This window comes from Manis javanica, chromosome 5, assembly GCF_040802235.1.
Source record: "Manis javanica isolate MJ-LG chromosome 5, MJ_LKY, whole genome shotgun sequence".
NCBI lineage: Eukaryota > Metazoa > Chordata > Mammalia > Pholidota > Manidae > Manis > Manis javanica.
The window spans coordinates 46,816,176-46,833,224 of record NC_133160.1 but is presented as its reverse complement, the minus strand read 5'-3'; positions in this window follow the sequence as shown (position 1 = coordinate 46,833,224).

The window sequence follows — 17,049 nt, the reverse complement described above, 5'->3', positions numbered from 1 at the left end:
CAGAAAAAAGTGAGGAGGCACATAACTAGGTCTGTTTCTGGACCAATTGACAAATTATGAAACTAGAATCCAGAGCTTCTAATTCAAAGTTTGGCGATCCACCCACTATTACCAGTCTCCTTGCTTTGAGAGTATTAGTCAGTTATTCCTCAGATTTTTCTTAGTGCTGAAGAGTGGCCCTCTTCCATCAGGTGGGAAGGATGAATATAATCCTTCACCCAACACTATGGCTCCTCAAAGTGTGCTTCCAGGCCAGCAGCATCAGTTGTCACCTAGAAGATTTTAGATATGCAGATTCTTGGATCTCACTTCAGTTCTCAGAATCAGAACTTCCAGGGGTGATGTCCAGCTGTCTGTATTTTAACTAGTACTTCAAGTGACCCTGATGTTTGCTAAAGTTTGAATAGTACTTGGTGCCTAGGAATTGTTTTTACGTGTAGGAAGACACAACCCCTTAGCCAGGTACAATCCTTACAATCTGATAAAAGTACTTACTGGCAATAAATGCTAAGATATGACCATGTTAAAATCCCATGTTCAATGAATACAGATTGAACAAAATCCAGAAGTGGTATTGGGAATGATGAAAAGCACAAAGCTTATAACAGTCACTGGAGAACTTGGGACTCTTAATAGAAATTACAGTGGGAAAAGAACTTTTGAAAAGCATATAGAAATTTTACAGGAAGAGAATCTAAATTCTGGGGGAGCATGGCAAAGAACTGAGATTTTAAATAGCACGTGAACTAACATTATAATGTTCAGAGGAGCCATGCCACATTCTCACACCATCTACCTTTACCCTCCCTTATACTCCACCCCTCCCAGGGAACTCCCCTTTTCTGATACATATCTTTGGGTTGATACAAACTATCAGCCACCACATTGTGATAAAATGCTATCTGTTGTTTTAAATAGTCCATGTTTCATTTAAAAAATTTACTGTCAGATGTTTGAGGTAGAACTCAGAATATCCATGATTCTTGTTTGTTATGTTATTAATCTTAATATTTACACAGTGATATTTATAATTCTGCAAGTTTCTAGATTAAAGTACACAATTTTCTTGCTTATTTTAGCATTGAGGCTGATTTTGGAAACATGAAACTGAATTAATAAGAGGGAATTTATCTGGCTGTTCTGGAATGTGCTGTATTCCATTTTCTCATTTTGTAGTACTTCTCTAAACCAGCTAGAAATAAAATGACTGAATTTATCTTAGAATTGGCAGCCCTCTTCTTGGTTTGGTGCTATCACCAGCAGTGGGGTGAAGAATATTTGAGATGCAAACTGATTTCCCCAGACACTGACCCCAAAGTTGGTAGCAAAATTCTAATAATCTGTTAACTCTACACACCAGTCATAGACTCAGGAGAACTGGTGACTAGTTCTGCCACTCATTAGTGAACTCTTCATGCCTCAATGTCCTTCATCAGGAAAATAAAAGCTATGAATACCTTATAAAGTTCTTGTGAAACTCAAACTATTTTTTTAAATGACAATGTATATGAAAGCTTTATAGATTATAAAACTCTTTCTCTTATATCTGCTACTGTTATCACCACTCTGATAGTATTGTTTTCTCGCATTTCTGCTAGTGCTGTCAGTACTCCGTTATAATCAACATTAGTGCCGGTGCTGTTACCTCACCCAGGATACTGCTCTTGAAGATGTTTTTCTATATATGGACTTAAATCTTTTAGGATGAGATCTTAATTTGGTAACTGATGTCCGCGGTCTGTTCTTTATCTAGGAGACTCTGATTTTGACCATTAAGGGAAACAGGTGAGGGAGGCTGTAGTGGATGCTTTAGTAGCCCCTCCCATGTCTCCTCAGCACCCTGAGCATGCAGCCTGATTTTGACTGGAAGCTGGTGGAGCCCTGCTGAGGGCTTGCTCTGGCCCCCAGAGTTCAAGGGTGGACTGGAAGTTCTGAGGACTTAATGCCCCCAGGAGTGTCGTTGCTTGAGGACAGATGGAAATTGGAGGATAAATAACCCCCAAGTTCCTTGCCTCTCACTTGGGGGAAAATATGAGATATGTTCTGTGTAGTCTCCCAAACAGTCCCCAGTGGGAATGAGCCCCAGGTGCCTACCATGGTCATGTGCTAGTACCACACATATACTGTCTGCTTTCCTCTCCTATCTCACAACCCACCCTCTCCCAGTGCTTCCAAATAAACCACTTGCACCCCAATTCTTGTCTCAAGGTCTGCTTCCAGGAAAACCAGAACTAAAACAGTCTCTGACAAGAGTTGATGACAACTGAAGGCAGAGATGAACCAGGTGGAAGCAGATAAGTAGGACCAGGAGGAGCAGACAGTGTGTAGCAGAGTAACAACATGTTGGGGTGTGAAAGGGCAAACTCCCAGATCCTATTTCATCCAATCGGGACCTGGATCCTATTTCACCCAATCGGAGCTTAGTCCCTCTCCCCCTCCAGTCAGCAAGAAGTACACCCACCACCCCTGGACCCTGCCAATTGACCAAAGCCACTACTCATCACCCCCCCAACTACCCCCAGGCCTAGCCAATCAGCCAGGGCCACGACCATCACCCCCGAAAACCTCCCTGGAAACCCATAAAACTTTTGTTCTGGGAAAACGCGCTCTCTCTGGCACCTGGCCACTCCGTTGGCACGGGTGTGAGATTAAGCTCGGGCTAGCTTGAATAAAGGCTCTTTGCTTTTGCATTGGTGTTGGCTCCTTGGTGGTCTCCTTGGGATTTGCACTTTGGGCATAACATTTGGGGGCTCATCCGGGATCCCGGAGACCCCCAGGACTCCCAACCCAGAGGGCCTAGTGCCGGCTGGTGAGTGCACTCAGTTATCTGTCTGTCTTTGTCTACCTGTGTCTCACTCTGTCTTTGTCTATCTGTGTCTCACTGTTTTTGTTCACAAACAAGCCTGTATAAGCCTGTAGGAGCTCCAATCTGTATCTGGGTCAGCATTGACTTAGGCGAACGTGCTGGCGAGTCGCCAACCAGGAGTCTTGGGAGACGTCCCTTGCCTCCATCTGGAGGACGAAGTCCTCATCTGTGAGGAGAGTTGGCTGCCCCTGCAGTCCGACAAACCCTCAACTTACTTTCAGTTTTGCCTCCTCGGTTGCAGCAGATTCTTCTCTGTAGGCGCCTGTTTATTGTTCGTCGTGTTTGTCTTAGTTTTGTTGTTGACAAGAAAATGGACAGACGCAGACGACCCCCTTGTCTCTCATGACAGACCATTTTTCTCAGACATTAGAGAGAGAGCTCACAATTTGAGCACGGACGTCAGGAAGAGAAAATTTTGTGTTTTCTGCACCTCCAAGTGGCCGTCCTTTAACCTTGGCTGGCTGCCGGAGGCAAAATTTAATCCAACAACTCTTTTACAGGTTAAAGATATCAGGGGGAGAGCTAACAACCTCAGTGTGGAAGTCCAGAAGGGTCGGTGGCAGACTATTTGTTCTAGTGAGTAGCCAGTTTTCAATGTCGGATGGCTGTCAGAGGGAACTTATCATTATGTCTCAGTCTGTATGTTTGTGTGTCTAAGTGTGTAAATGAAAATATAGTTCTACCTCCGGATGATATTAATGAAATTGATTTAAAGACAAGCGCTTGTGAAAATTAGGCATTCTAAAACTTCCAGAAAATCTGATAAAAAATGTTAAGCATTAATGCTAATCTGAGTTTCACTGAGGCCCGCATGTCCTTGTAGTTATCAGCTGCCTAAGTCTACCTAAGGTCATTTAAGTTGATGTTATCTGCTAAATCTTTTAAGAATAAAATGCTGAAAGGCTTGGCTTTGTCTGATAGTCAGTAAAGGTCTTGTAAGTAATCTAGCATAGTTGTTACAAATGAGTGAACTAAATGAGTGTGACAAGTGAACACCTTTTTAATTGTGTGTTACAGTGTGTGTATACCGACCTGCAGCCTGAGAATCTTTGCAGCAACCTAAAACCTTAAAGTTTTGCTAAGTTGATATACTTTATGTGTAGTGAGAAATTGTGTTGTAAAGCTCATAGTTACAGAAATTATAAAATGTTCATAAATTTTTCAATCTAAAGAATGCTAGTGTAACCATTTACAATAACCTACTTCTCAGTGTTCACTGAAAATTAAAGTTTCTAATGGTTTTAAGTTCTAATTAAAACTACTTAAAGTAATAAAGAAAACATTTCTGTATGCTAAAACATGTATGTTTTAATAAGAGAAAGTATAAGGAATGGAAATTCGTTCTACATGCTAAAGAATGTGTCTTTTGATAATAGAAAGTAACTTTGTTCTGAAGTACAGCTGTTTATTTAAAGAGGGAGAACTGAATGTAAAAGGAAGTTGTAGAAAGTTTGTGAAAGAATTGATATGGTCATGCTATATAAAATTAAAGCAAATGAGTCTCAGTATCAAGTACACAGCAAAATTAGAATTTTGTTTTCAGTTAAAAAGACTAGGTTTTCTTAACTCTTAATCTGCTCTTTCTGTTGAAAGATTACAAAGGGTTCTCTAATTGTTTTATCAAAGCAGTTTCTCATGCTTAAAGTCTCAATGAGTTGTCCGAGTATTTAAGAAAATGAGATCTTAATACTAAAAGGACTAAAAGCTAAACTATGCTAACAACTGTGTAACCTTCTTTATTTGCCTTTGAGGTATTTTGTTGTCATTCTGGTTAAGGGGGTAAGTATTGCTTCATAGCAACCTATAATACTATTTAAGCAAGTGCCAAATAAACTTTCTTCTGACATCTTCCCAAAATCAAATTCAAAAAAGTACTTTTACCTCTAGTTAACTCTGATATTTTCCAGAGAGCCCCTGGAACATGTCAGAGGAATTTTTTCTCATTGGAGAAAGTATTTGACTAATTTGGCTTATTTATCTAATATATACTTACCTGCTTAATTACCTGGAAAGCACTGTCAAAGGGAATGATGTTAAACTTTGTTACTGAATGTTTTTTTGTTACAGAAATATCAGAATTTCCTATGTCAACTGTCCTACTGTAAGCTCTCATCAGATCTTTAAGCATTATCATTTGTAACTCTTTTATTATTTATATTCACTGTTTTATTATTCCTTAAGCTAGTAAAAAACTAGATTTCAGTAGAACAGGTATTAGTAACCTAAGATTAAGTAAACTAAAGAAGATGATTTTGTAACTTTTTGTTTCAGATATTGCTGATAGAGTGTTTTAAGCTTTTTCTCTTAAGCTGACAACAGTTTATTAAATAACTATCTTTATAAGCAGAATTTATCTTTCTCTCTCCCTGATCCCTCCAGAATTTAAAAACTCTCAGTGACTATTTTTATATTTCATGGCAGTATGTTTGTTTGCACAAGTTCAATAAGAACATGCTTTCCTTATAAGAGGACCAATTAAAAATACAGGTTATACCACCAAGGCTTTGACTGGAATGTCATACCTGAGAGACACATGCATAAACTCAGGTATGATCAGCTTTAAGGAACTAAGGTTGACTTTATAAAGCCAATGAAACCCCTTAGAAAAACTGGCCTGGTACCTTGCTTAAAAAGTTCCCAGCAGCCTTACCAGGTGAGTAAGGAAGGTCACTTCCTGGCAGGTGCAGGAATCTCAGGATGTCTCAGAGACATCAAGAGAGGAATTCATCCAAATATACAGTACTGCAGGCAAAGCCTGATGGCAAGTCTGGCTTGGCTGTCTGGCCTCAAGAGGCCTTTAAAAGTTCAATCTGAAATTCCTTACAAAAAGTTCCAGCAAAACATATTTAAAAGAGCCTGTGTAATCAATTGCTGTTCTTGCTGCATTTACGCAAATAATCAAGCCAGCTGTTAATTATTTTCTTAACCTGGTTACTTCTAATAAAAAAGAGTGATTTTAGAGAAAAGTAACGCAGCCTTATCCATACTAAATCCTAATACTAGTCATTGAGACATAAACTAGATCCAGAATTCCAGCTTCTTCAAAATATCTAGCTATGATTTTCCAGATGTTTGTTTTCTCCTATCATTGCAATTAAAGTTTTACTATTTCTAGTTCTCATATTCAACCATGCATTCTTAATCTCATCAAGTTTGTCCTTCCAGAATGGAAAATCCAACTCCAGATGTTGCTACATAACCTAATAACACAATTTGTTTTATCTTGCCTAGAAGCCACAAAACTGCAAATAGTAATAGAAATGAAACCCAGAATAGAAGCGCCAACCTTCTGAGGCCCTCTCAACTGACCAGTGATGGAGACCTAGCTGCACCCTTTACTGCGCCCCCTTCTCAGCATGAAGCAGCCAGAGCAGTCATCGCCCCTTTTCCCTATCAGCAGCTAGAGTCTCTATCTGTAGAGGGGAGAATGAGACAGGGACCATAGGCTTAGACAGAATAAAGTGAGAGCCTCTGGAGAAAGCAAGGCAGGATATTTGCAATCAGACCAATGTAACTACATGCTAGAAACCCCCCCTACTAAAACTATTTTGAACATTAAGCTCTAGAATCATTCTTCAGTGAGATCAGTTAATGTTCCCCAGATAAAGAAGAGTAGCACATGTTTTATTATGCTAATCATTTGTAATCGTGTATAAGATTCACTTTAGCATACTAAAAGGCCCAGGCCTATGTGCTGTCTTTCCTCCTTCTGATCTGACTAGATAATTTTATAAGCTGAGCAACTGACTTAGCATGCAGGCCCAGCTGTAGATGGTATAGTAAAAGGCAGGATTCTTTAGCAAATAGACAATATCTCAGCCCACCTTAGAGGCTGGGCACGCAGTCTTTTGATGTGTGCCAGGACCAAGGCGCCAGTGTCCCAGAGAGAAATCAAGGCAAGAAATTATCTTTAATATTCAAAGACCCCTTGTCATCCTACTCCTTTTACTAACCCTTGGGCCTGTATCTTCAACAGGCTGGTCCAGATTGCCAGAGACCACATGGGGGCTGTCCAACTGATAGTCCTCCATGCTCAATACAAGCCCCTAGTAATCTTGTTACTCCTGCTTACCTTTAAACCATGTATCCTCAATATATTGATAACTTTTATTAAAAATAGAATTAATACAGTCCAGGTAATAGTGCTAAGACAACAGTATCAGCCTTTATCTCCTTACAACTGCAAAACCTTATTAGACCCATGATCGGGTCCCTTCTTAGGATCCAGAGAAAGGGGGGAATGAAAGGGCAAGCTCCCAGATCCTATTTCAGCCAATCGGGACCTGGATCCTATTTCACCCAATCGGAGTTTAGTCCACCCACCACCCCTGGACCCTGCCAATTGACCAAAGCCATGACTCATGACCCCCCCCCTACTACCCTAACCCTACTACCCCCATGCCCAGCCAATCAGCCAGGGCCATGACCATCACCCCCGCAAACCGCCCTGGAAACCCATAAAACCTTTGTTCTGGGGAAAATGCGCTCTCTCTGGCACCTGGCCACTCCGTTGGCACGGGTGTGAGATTGAGCTTGGGCTAGCTTGAATAAATGCTCTTTGCTTTTGCATCCATGTTGGCTCCTTGGTGGTCTCCTTGGGATTCGCACTTCGGGCACAACAGGGTGTCCAAGCTCTGAAGAAATTGTCTTTAGTAGGACAGAGCCACTCACAAGTTGGAAACATAGGTGTGACAGAGGTAATATGAGTTCATGAGATCACTTCTGCTGCAGGACTGACTGAAACCGGGAAACTCTATATAAACCCAGTAAAGGAGCCATAGTGGGAATTCAGAGTCAGAGGACTCAGCCAGGATTAAGGAAGCCTTCCAGAGAGAGCAATTATGAAAGGGAGAGAAGGAACTGCACAGTGGAGGGCACTGGCACACACTGCCAGGGCCAGAAGATCCAGGTCACTTCCTCAGCAGTAAGTCATGCTGATGGCATGTACCCCTGACATAGTGTGAGGAAGAGAGTCCTTTAGCTCCACATTCCTCCTTCCAAAAACCCAACGCCCCAAACTTACCATGAGAACCAGAAATTAAAGGGCACTGTACAAAACATCTGCCCACTGCTCCTCAAAATTATCAGGTCATAAAAAAACAAGGGAAGTCTGAGAGCCTTCACAGACAGGAGGAGTCCAAGGGCACAGGACAGCTGATGCTACTGTGGCATTCTGGATGTATCCTGGAACAGAAATGGGATAACAGGCAAAAACTAATGAAATTCAAATAAAGTATAGAGTTTAGTTAAAAATACTGCATTAATATTGGTTCATTAATCTGGCAAGTGTACGGTAAGATGTCAACAAGAGGGCAAGCTGGATGACAGGCATGCAGGAACTCTCTGTAAGATATTTGCAACTTTTCTGTAGGTTTAAAACTACTCTCAAATAAAAAATTTAGAAGAAAATGTCAAAATTTAAATTTTTTTTAAGTCCTGGAATTAAGTAAATTTTATGTCAGGGGAGTTCAGTTTACCCTTTCATTCCCAAACTTGGCAAACGTTTTTCAAAACTCTGGTTTCTGATAGGAATGTGAATTGGTACAAATATACAAATACTATGGAAAATAATATGGAGGTTCCTCAAAAAATTACAAATAAGACTACCATAGGATCCAACAATCCCACTGCTAGGTTTATATCTGAAGGAACTAAAATGAGTATCCTGAAGAGATATCAATACCCACATTCACTGCAGCTTTATTCATAATAGCTGAAATATGGGAATACCCTCAGTGTCCATCAATAGATGAATGGATTTATAAAATGTGATATATGGTGCATACACCCACACACTGGAATATTATTCAGCCACATATAAAAGAAGAAAATCCTGCCATTTACAATACCATGTGTGGATCCTGAGGGTATTATGCTAAGTGACATAAATCAGACAGAAAAAAAGACAAATACTATGTGATCTCACTTATGTGTGGAATCTAAAAAAAACTGAACCCATAGAAACAGAGATCATATCTGTGGTTTCTAGAGGCAGGAAGTGGGGAATGGGATTGTGTGAAGGTGATTGGAAGGTACAAACCTCCAGTTATAAGACAAATTCTGGGGATATAGTATACAACATGATAGGTATTTTTAGCTAGACTGAATCATATATGTGAAAGCTGCTAACAGAGTATATCTTCAAAGTTCTCATCATAGGAAAAAAATGGTCACTGAGGTGATAGAGTTAATTAAATTTATTATGGTGGTCATTTTGACATATATATTTACGTTGAATCATTATTTTATATGTTTTGAACTTACACAATGTTATATTTAAATTATATCTCAATAAAACAAGAAAAAGAAAAAAAAAGACTAGTTTCTGCTAGCCCCACCTTTTTCTGCTACTTATCCTCTTACTCAGCATTTTCCAGTTTGGGTTCAATCCACTTCATGAACTTTTTCTGGACAATTCCAGTCACTGCCAAATCCCACCCGCATCCTTTGAACTCTCCTCTGTTAGTGCCCACCCCTTCTAGCTCCACATTCGGTTACACCATGTTGGTAGCTTGACCCTCAGCTGCGGAGGAAGCATTTACACCCTAAAAATTGGCAAATGCCACAAATCAGGGCTCCTTTTTCTCCAGAGAGGCAGCTCACTAACACAATGCTGTGTACAGTCTCTGTCACTCAACTTAATTCCTTCCCTTTGCATTATACGTTGATATTTGATGTTCACTGCTTCTAGAATAGGTAACATGAGGGCCTCAAGAGTCAGCTGCGCAACTGACTGCACTCAACTTGCCACAGCACCAAAACTAGAGTGGCTGTCTTATGATTGCCTATGCTGACAGGTCCAAAGCCCCCATCCTATGAGCCCAGTGGGATCCATTCCTGGATCTTACCATCTCTGGGATTGTTTATTCATCTGAAAAGTAGTAGAATTGAAGGAGCTGGGCTGTAAAATGAAGCCTGGATGGAACATTCTTGAATTTTCCTGGTTGTTGAATGATTAAGGCCAGCTCTTAAGACACTCCAGGAGATTGGATGGTGACCCAGGGGATGTTAGTAGACAGTTGCATGATTGAAGTTTGGGAAATGCTGATTCAACCAAGTTAAACAGAGTTTTCCAACAGCAGGACATTGCAATCTTTAATCTCCTTGATTTGTTGGGACATTCAGAAATGGGCGGGCAGGCAAGAGTTCCAAATCCATGGGTGTGTCAGATCTCAGGAACCACAACATCTATCTGTTTATTTAAGGGCCCACCAGTATCGCGTCCCGCCATCTAGAGCGACGGCAGGAGAACGATCACCGAAGGCCTGGTTCATTAGGAATCTTTATTATGGGCATCCAAGCATCCATCTAGCGAAAGGCAAAAGCAAAAAACAACAACACCACTTCCTCCAGGGCAGCAGCTTATATAGCATATCCCAACCAATCAGCTGACTGATCACGCACCAGGTTCAGTCTTATTGGAAGCATGTGAAAAGCATGCTATGAGCACGAGCACAGAAATGGGGACAAGCCAATCATGGAGACTTCCTTATGCGCTGAGCTGTAAGGCCAGGAAGGGTGGTGTCTAGGAAGCAGGCACCATCTTTAGGGCATTGTCCAGCTAGAGTGGGGCTCAGCCTCGGCCGTAGGCTGGAACCCCACATCTCCCCCTTTACTGTTTTATAACCAAAGGGCTGTTGGGATCATGCCTGTCTTAGGTCATCTGGAGTCTGTGGCATTCTTACCCGTCCTCAGGCAACAGACAACTTAGGTTTGTGCCCTGTCTTAGGTTGATATGTGCAGCTCCTGATCTTACCTGTCCTTGACTACTGACCCAGCATATTAAGCCATACTCTAGGGGAGATGCCTTCCTCTAGTGCTGCCATGGCCTGCAACAGGACCTTCCGTTCTCCCCGTTGCTGTTTTTGTAACAGACTTTCCTCCCAAGCAGGAGGAGGCCCACAATTAGCAATATTCCTATGACACCTACACCTGACCAGGCTTTGGTGGCGTTTAACATCTTGCCTAACTGTCTGGACAAGTTGGCAGCTTTAGAATAATTATGCCCACAGATAAAACCTCCCCCAAGAGGTCCAATTGTTCTTGAAGAAGGTTCATGCGTTGGTTGACCAAGGCCATCCCATTCTTAAAATGGCCGTTGATGACGTTCTGCATTGTCATTGCCGAGGCAGTGGCCTGGAACAGACCATTCAGCATCTCTGCCGTAGGAATGGTGATAGTCAGCGCGGCGGTGGCTGCAGCTGCAGCTCAGCTCTGCCGTCGCCTGCTGTAGGATCCACGGCAGGAGCAGAAGCAGTGCAATCATCTTGTACCTCCGCTCCGGGGTTTTCCACTCTGCATATCAGACGTTCAGGCACCCAAACAGGGTTCTGCTGGTCCTGTGGAAAAACACAAACCGAGCCTCGGGTCCAGATTATCACTGGGTCCGGGCCTTTCCATGTTCCTTCCAACACATCCTTCCACAAAACTTCAGGCATGTGTTTTGGATTGGATTGTTGGCCGTGCCGCTCTGCTGCACTGCGGCCATTTTTGTCCAGTGTTAAAAAGTTTAAAATGAATAATATGATGTTTAATTTGTCTCTGGGGGATCTAAAGTCTTCTCCTATTCCCCCTTTTTGTTTATATAAGGCATTCTTGAGGGTGAGGTGGGTGCATTCCACCATACCCTGACCCTGAGGGTTGTCTCTAGCTCCCTGCTGCTCTCATGACACAAAAGGATGTCATCCATATAATGATAGATGCCTTAGGCAGGGCCATGGGCAGTGACAAACCCAGTTGTATTGAGCCCATAAGCACCATCTGCTTATTTACAGCCCTAAGGTCATGTAAAAGCCTCCACTTCAGACAAAGGAATGGGCTTTTCTTGACCCGACAAGTTCTTCCCAAGTCCACCTGTCCCGGGGTAGCCCTGTCTTTTCAGCAAATGACCCATTTGTTTGTAGTAGAAACAGGCCCCAGGAGGGGTTGACCTGCCACGAGCATCTCTCAATCCCTGAGTTATGGCTGCGGCCATAACCTGTCCTTGCACCACACTGTCATTAATGTCCCTACAAACCTTAATATAAGTACTCAGATCTTTGTTCTTCCAGGGTCTTATGGCCTCCCTACACCATTTGTTGGCCTGCTCATAGGCCAGCTGCTTCACAAGGAGCATAGCACCAAATATGCGACCGGCTGTTTGCATCAGTCTGGCTAGAAAGTCTGCATATGGCTCATTAGATCCTTGCAACACCTTTGACAGCTGACCCTGTAGGTCACCTGTGCCTTGCAGCATCTTCCAGGCCCTCACTGCTGCCGCAGCTATTTGCATATCTAAGTTCCATTGATGATTACCTGCTGCGGCATTACACCGAGCCGTGTCCTGTGAAAATTCTTGACAGGCTGTCTTAAATGTCAGGTACTGACCTCCAGAGAGGGCTGCTCTTGCTACATTGGCCCAATCATCCGGCGTCAGATTAAGAGAAGCTACTGACTCCACTAAAGAAACAGTGAAAGCTAAGCTGCCTGGGGGCCATACGTTGTGGATGCTTCCTTCAGACTTTTAATGACCTTGAAATCTAGGGCTTGATGATACCTCTGTTGTGTATTAGGGTCTTCAAATACAGGGAAAGCGGCACTTTCTTGTTCTCTCAGCCACTCCCTCCACCCCCCTCTTTGTAGTTCAGAGGAAGAGGGGGGACTGACGGCACCATTTTCAAGGACGGTTTCAGGGTTGTTGAGAGGGGTGTGTCCTCCGACTCCTCTTCCTCTTTCTGTTGCCTTAGCTGCGTTAGGGAGAGATAACTGCGGGGGATAGGGCATTCCTTCCTCTGGGCGATTCTAAGTCTCCTTATATGCTTTTCTAATTCCTCCCCCGATAGCTCCCCTTCCTCACCTGTAGATCCTCCTCGCTCGGACCCCCTCTCTGAGGTCTTTCCTGGGAGGATCTTTCCTCCCAGACATCTTCCAGGACTTCCTCCCCCTCTCCATTAGCCCTTAGGAGTGCCCGGAGTGGTTCCTCCGCCCCCATAACCCATAGTGCAGAGGAAAGGAGGTTGACTCTATTCTAAGTTGAGGTTACGTGCGCCCGCGCTCGTACCCCTGAATTGAGTCTCCTTACAGCCTGAGAGACCTCGCTAACTGGTTTTCGTCGCTTCCCGCGAACTTTAGTCTACGTCACTTTACCTGCAAACTTTCCACAGCGCTCTTATTCTTTCGTGAGGAAATGCAGAAACATATACAGACTAAGACAGAACAAGACAAGGACCACAAAGGCTAAACACACACACCACAATTGCTTGCATTCTCCCGACCTGATGTTGCTTTCACTTGGCCCCTACCATACTCACCACTCTCCAAAATGTCAGTCACTCGTGTAACTCTTCCAAAGGGTGTCCACTAGGATCGCCGCAGGGTGAGAAGTTCCACTCCATCCTCGGACGCCAGGTTTTCGTCCCGGGTTTCGGCACCAGCTATCGCGTCCCGCCATCTAGGGTGACAGCAGGAGAACGGTCACCGAAGGCCTGGTTCGTTAGGAATCTTTATTATGGGCATCCGAGCATCCATCTAGCGAAAGGCAAAAGCAAAAAACAACAACAACACTTCCTCCAGGGCAGCAGCTTATATAGCATATCCCAACCAATCAGCTGACTGATCATGCACCAGGTTCAGTCTTATTGGAAGCATGTGAAAAGCATGCTATGAGCACGAGCACGGAAATGGGGACAAGCCAATCATGGAGACTTCCTTATGCGCTGAGCTGTAGGGCCAGGAAGGGTGGTGTCTAGGAAGCAGGCGCCATCTTTAGGGCATTGTCCAGCTAGAGTGGGGCTCAGCCTCGGCCGTAGGCCGGGCCCCCACACACCAGGAAAAATGCAGTCATCAGATTTCAATCTTAAATACCAAGACCATTTTATCTGTCCTTCTACTCTTCCTGTCCTTAGCCTGGGGATTGAAATGAAGACTGGAAGGGCAGGGCAGCAGGGCAGGGGCTGCCTGGACCTTCTAGCATTTGGACCAATGACTAATTTTCAAATGGTTACACAGTGGAGACAGAATACACAGAAGCAGCAATTTATTCCTATCACAGTTGATGGCAAATATTTATATTGCTCTTTTCTGTGACGTTGTTTGCCTTCACTATACTGCACCCCTGTGAAACTGAGGAATGTTATTCTTAATTTGCATACAGGCTATCAGGCCTTAAGTTGACAGCAGTGCTGGGAACAGCCCAAATACTGCTCTTCTCCTTCAGTTGTCCACTCACTATTTGAATTTGAGATCTTCTTAAATATTTTCTAAAGTTTTGACTTCCTCCATGACTAACAGAACTGAAAAATAATAATAATGACTACTATTTCTTTTTATAATGTTCTTATCTTTTGAAAATTGTTTCTACAACTATTGTTTTTGCCACAATGATAATTTGTGACATAAACCAGAACATACTCATTTTACAAAGGGGAAATGCATCCAGAGCATTCAAGATGCCTCATAGCTCACAAGATGCCTCCAGAGATCCTGGTTTTAATATTTGGGAGTGGGGAAGTGGAGCATATAACTAACCTGGGCATTGGGTACTTTTTTAAATTAAAATGGTAAATTTTACTTCACGTAAATTTTACCACAATTTTAAAAAGTAAGAGGCTTACTGGAGAAATTTGCAAAAATATAGAAACATGTAAAGATTAAAAAAAAAAAACCATCTGTGTAAGTCCAGGGAGAAGAAATTCCACGGTAAAATACCTCTAAAAACTGAAATCAGTCTAAGGGAGAAATAAAGTTTAAGACCCGTTTATTGCTTACAAACTGCAGCTCAAGGCCATCTCTCTCCTCTGCTCCAGAAGAAGCAAGCAAGTAAGTAAGCAAGCCTCTCCCTTTAAACTCTCAGGTTCAGACATGCCCTCAGTTGCCCAGGTAATTACCCACTGACATGGAGATGAACTTCTCTCCACCCTCAAGGATATGCAAATGTTCTAAAGCCAGGCAAGATATTCTGAAAATGTTACAATTTTACCCACAGGCCACCCCTCCAGAAATCTTGCCTTACAATCTACTCTTTCCCCTTCTTCTGCAATGGTCCCTGGGGGAAAAAACTGGAGCACTGTGACCAGACTAATGACATAACAATAGCAACAGCAATAAAATCATGACAACCCTCAAGGATTCAGCTAGGTTCAAAGTCTTATGCAGATTAAGTCCATAGCTCTCCATTCCATAGGCAGGCAGCAGCTTAGGTTCAGAGCAATCATCATGCAGCAGCTGCAGACAGGGGGTGCAATCAGGCCACAAGGACTGTAGGAGAAAATGACCTTTAGAGTGATAAGATACATGTTTTAATAACATCAGCATAGGCAAATCGTGTCCATCAGATAGGATACATGCAAGAGAGTGGTCCTGTGATAAAACTGGCAGAAATGGGATCTCATCCTGGTCTAGTATACTAGACTTTCATCCCCCTTACTGTGGGAGTTACAGATGGGTTGATATATAGGGCTACAGGAGGTACATCCACTGGCCATAAAAATAAAACAAAACTTCCCACGAGATGCTCTTACCTCCTGGACATTTTGGGTACACTACCATGACCTTTGGGGGCCATTTAGCTCTTACTCCAGGAATACACACGAGGCCACCTTCCAGGCCTTTCCCCCAAGGAGCCAGAAGGGCCAGCCATCACTGGTCCATGTGTCAAAATGTCCAGGGCCAGGTCCATTCAACAGTGTCTCCAGGGCTTAACACAGTAGGGGCAGGCAGCAGGATGTTGCTCTGCTGGCCATATCCTGGCTTCAATAACTCTTCTTTGGTTTGGACATACAATTGTATAGGAGAGGCAGCACAGTGTGTGAGTAAATCCACAGGGCTCAAAGCTCCTTTACGTGGCTTCTCACTCAAATGCCGTGGCACTGTCCATAGGCAAACTGATCAACCCCATAGACTATTGGTGTCCAACTTCAGCCAGATTTCAACAAACCACTGTACCTCTCTATCATGCCTGCCCCAGTAGGGTTATATGGTACATGAAATTTCCACTTTATTTCTAATTGTTGCACCATTGTTGTAATGCACGTCCAGTAAAGTAGGTGCTTTGATTGCTCTCAATCACCTGTGGCCAGCCATAGGCTGCAAAGAGACTCTTGAGGCCCCTCTTGATGGTTTGCTGATCTGCATGACGTGCAGAAAAAGCAACCAATAGTCCAGTAGCTGTGTCCATACAAGTCATGGTATATCAATATCCTTCTGATATAGGCAGAGGCCCAATATAGTCTATTTGCCACCTGACAAGGGGTATTGGCCCCCTTACTATTGTCTGATGTTGCTGTAAGTCCCTCTTAGAGCAGACAAGGCACTCCTTCCAGGCTCTGCTGACTTCTTCAAAGGTCAACAGCAAGCCCCAACAAAGGACTACAGCCCACACTGTCTTTTGCCCCACATGCAACAAATGATGGTGTAGCCATTGGGCCACATCAGAGGCAGGCTTTCCTTCTAGCCAATGCACCTGGGCCAGTGTGTCTGCTTCATCATTCCCTGGGGATGCCAAAGGCAAATGGCAAGTCACATGATATAAGATAACAGTCTTAGTCTGACCAGAGGCCCATAGGTCTTGCCACAGCTCTTGCCCCCAAAGGAGCCAGCAACCGACCATCCAGTTGGCATGATACCATGTTAGTAGCCACAGGGTCAAGCCCTGATAGATGGCCCAGCTGTCAGTGCAGACAACCATGGGGGAAGGCTCCTGAGTGATCACAAGCTATACTGCCCATAACTTAGCCCATTGATTGCTCTTCCCCTCCCCATCCTCCATCCATATTGTTTCAGTCTTAGGATGGTAAGCCACAGTCCTCCAGTTCGGGGGCTGCCCATGACTGGAGCTGACTGTGTACCAACCATCTTCAGGTATAGGGGCTTTTCCCTCCTAATAAGGAGTCTCGACTACCAAGGGCTGTAAGGCAAGTTCTTCCTGCTTTTCACTGGTATAGGTCACTGGCCCTAATAAGCATTGAATTTCTCCACTTAAGGAGCTAGTAGAGAGGGCGTTGCTCTGCAGTAAATATGAGACCCATTTGGCCAGTGTATGTGTCTGTGCCACACCACTTTGTGGCCTTTGAGTCCAGTCTTGCACTCATCCCGCGATGGGATAGGTGGTTATTACCTTGTTTGGAGCTGTTCCAGCAATGGGCTCCATAGCCAGCAAGGCGTGGTACACAGCAGCCAGTTCCTTCTCTATCAAGGTGTACCAGATC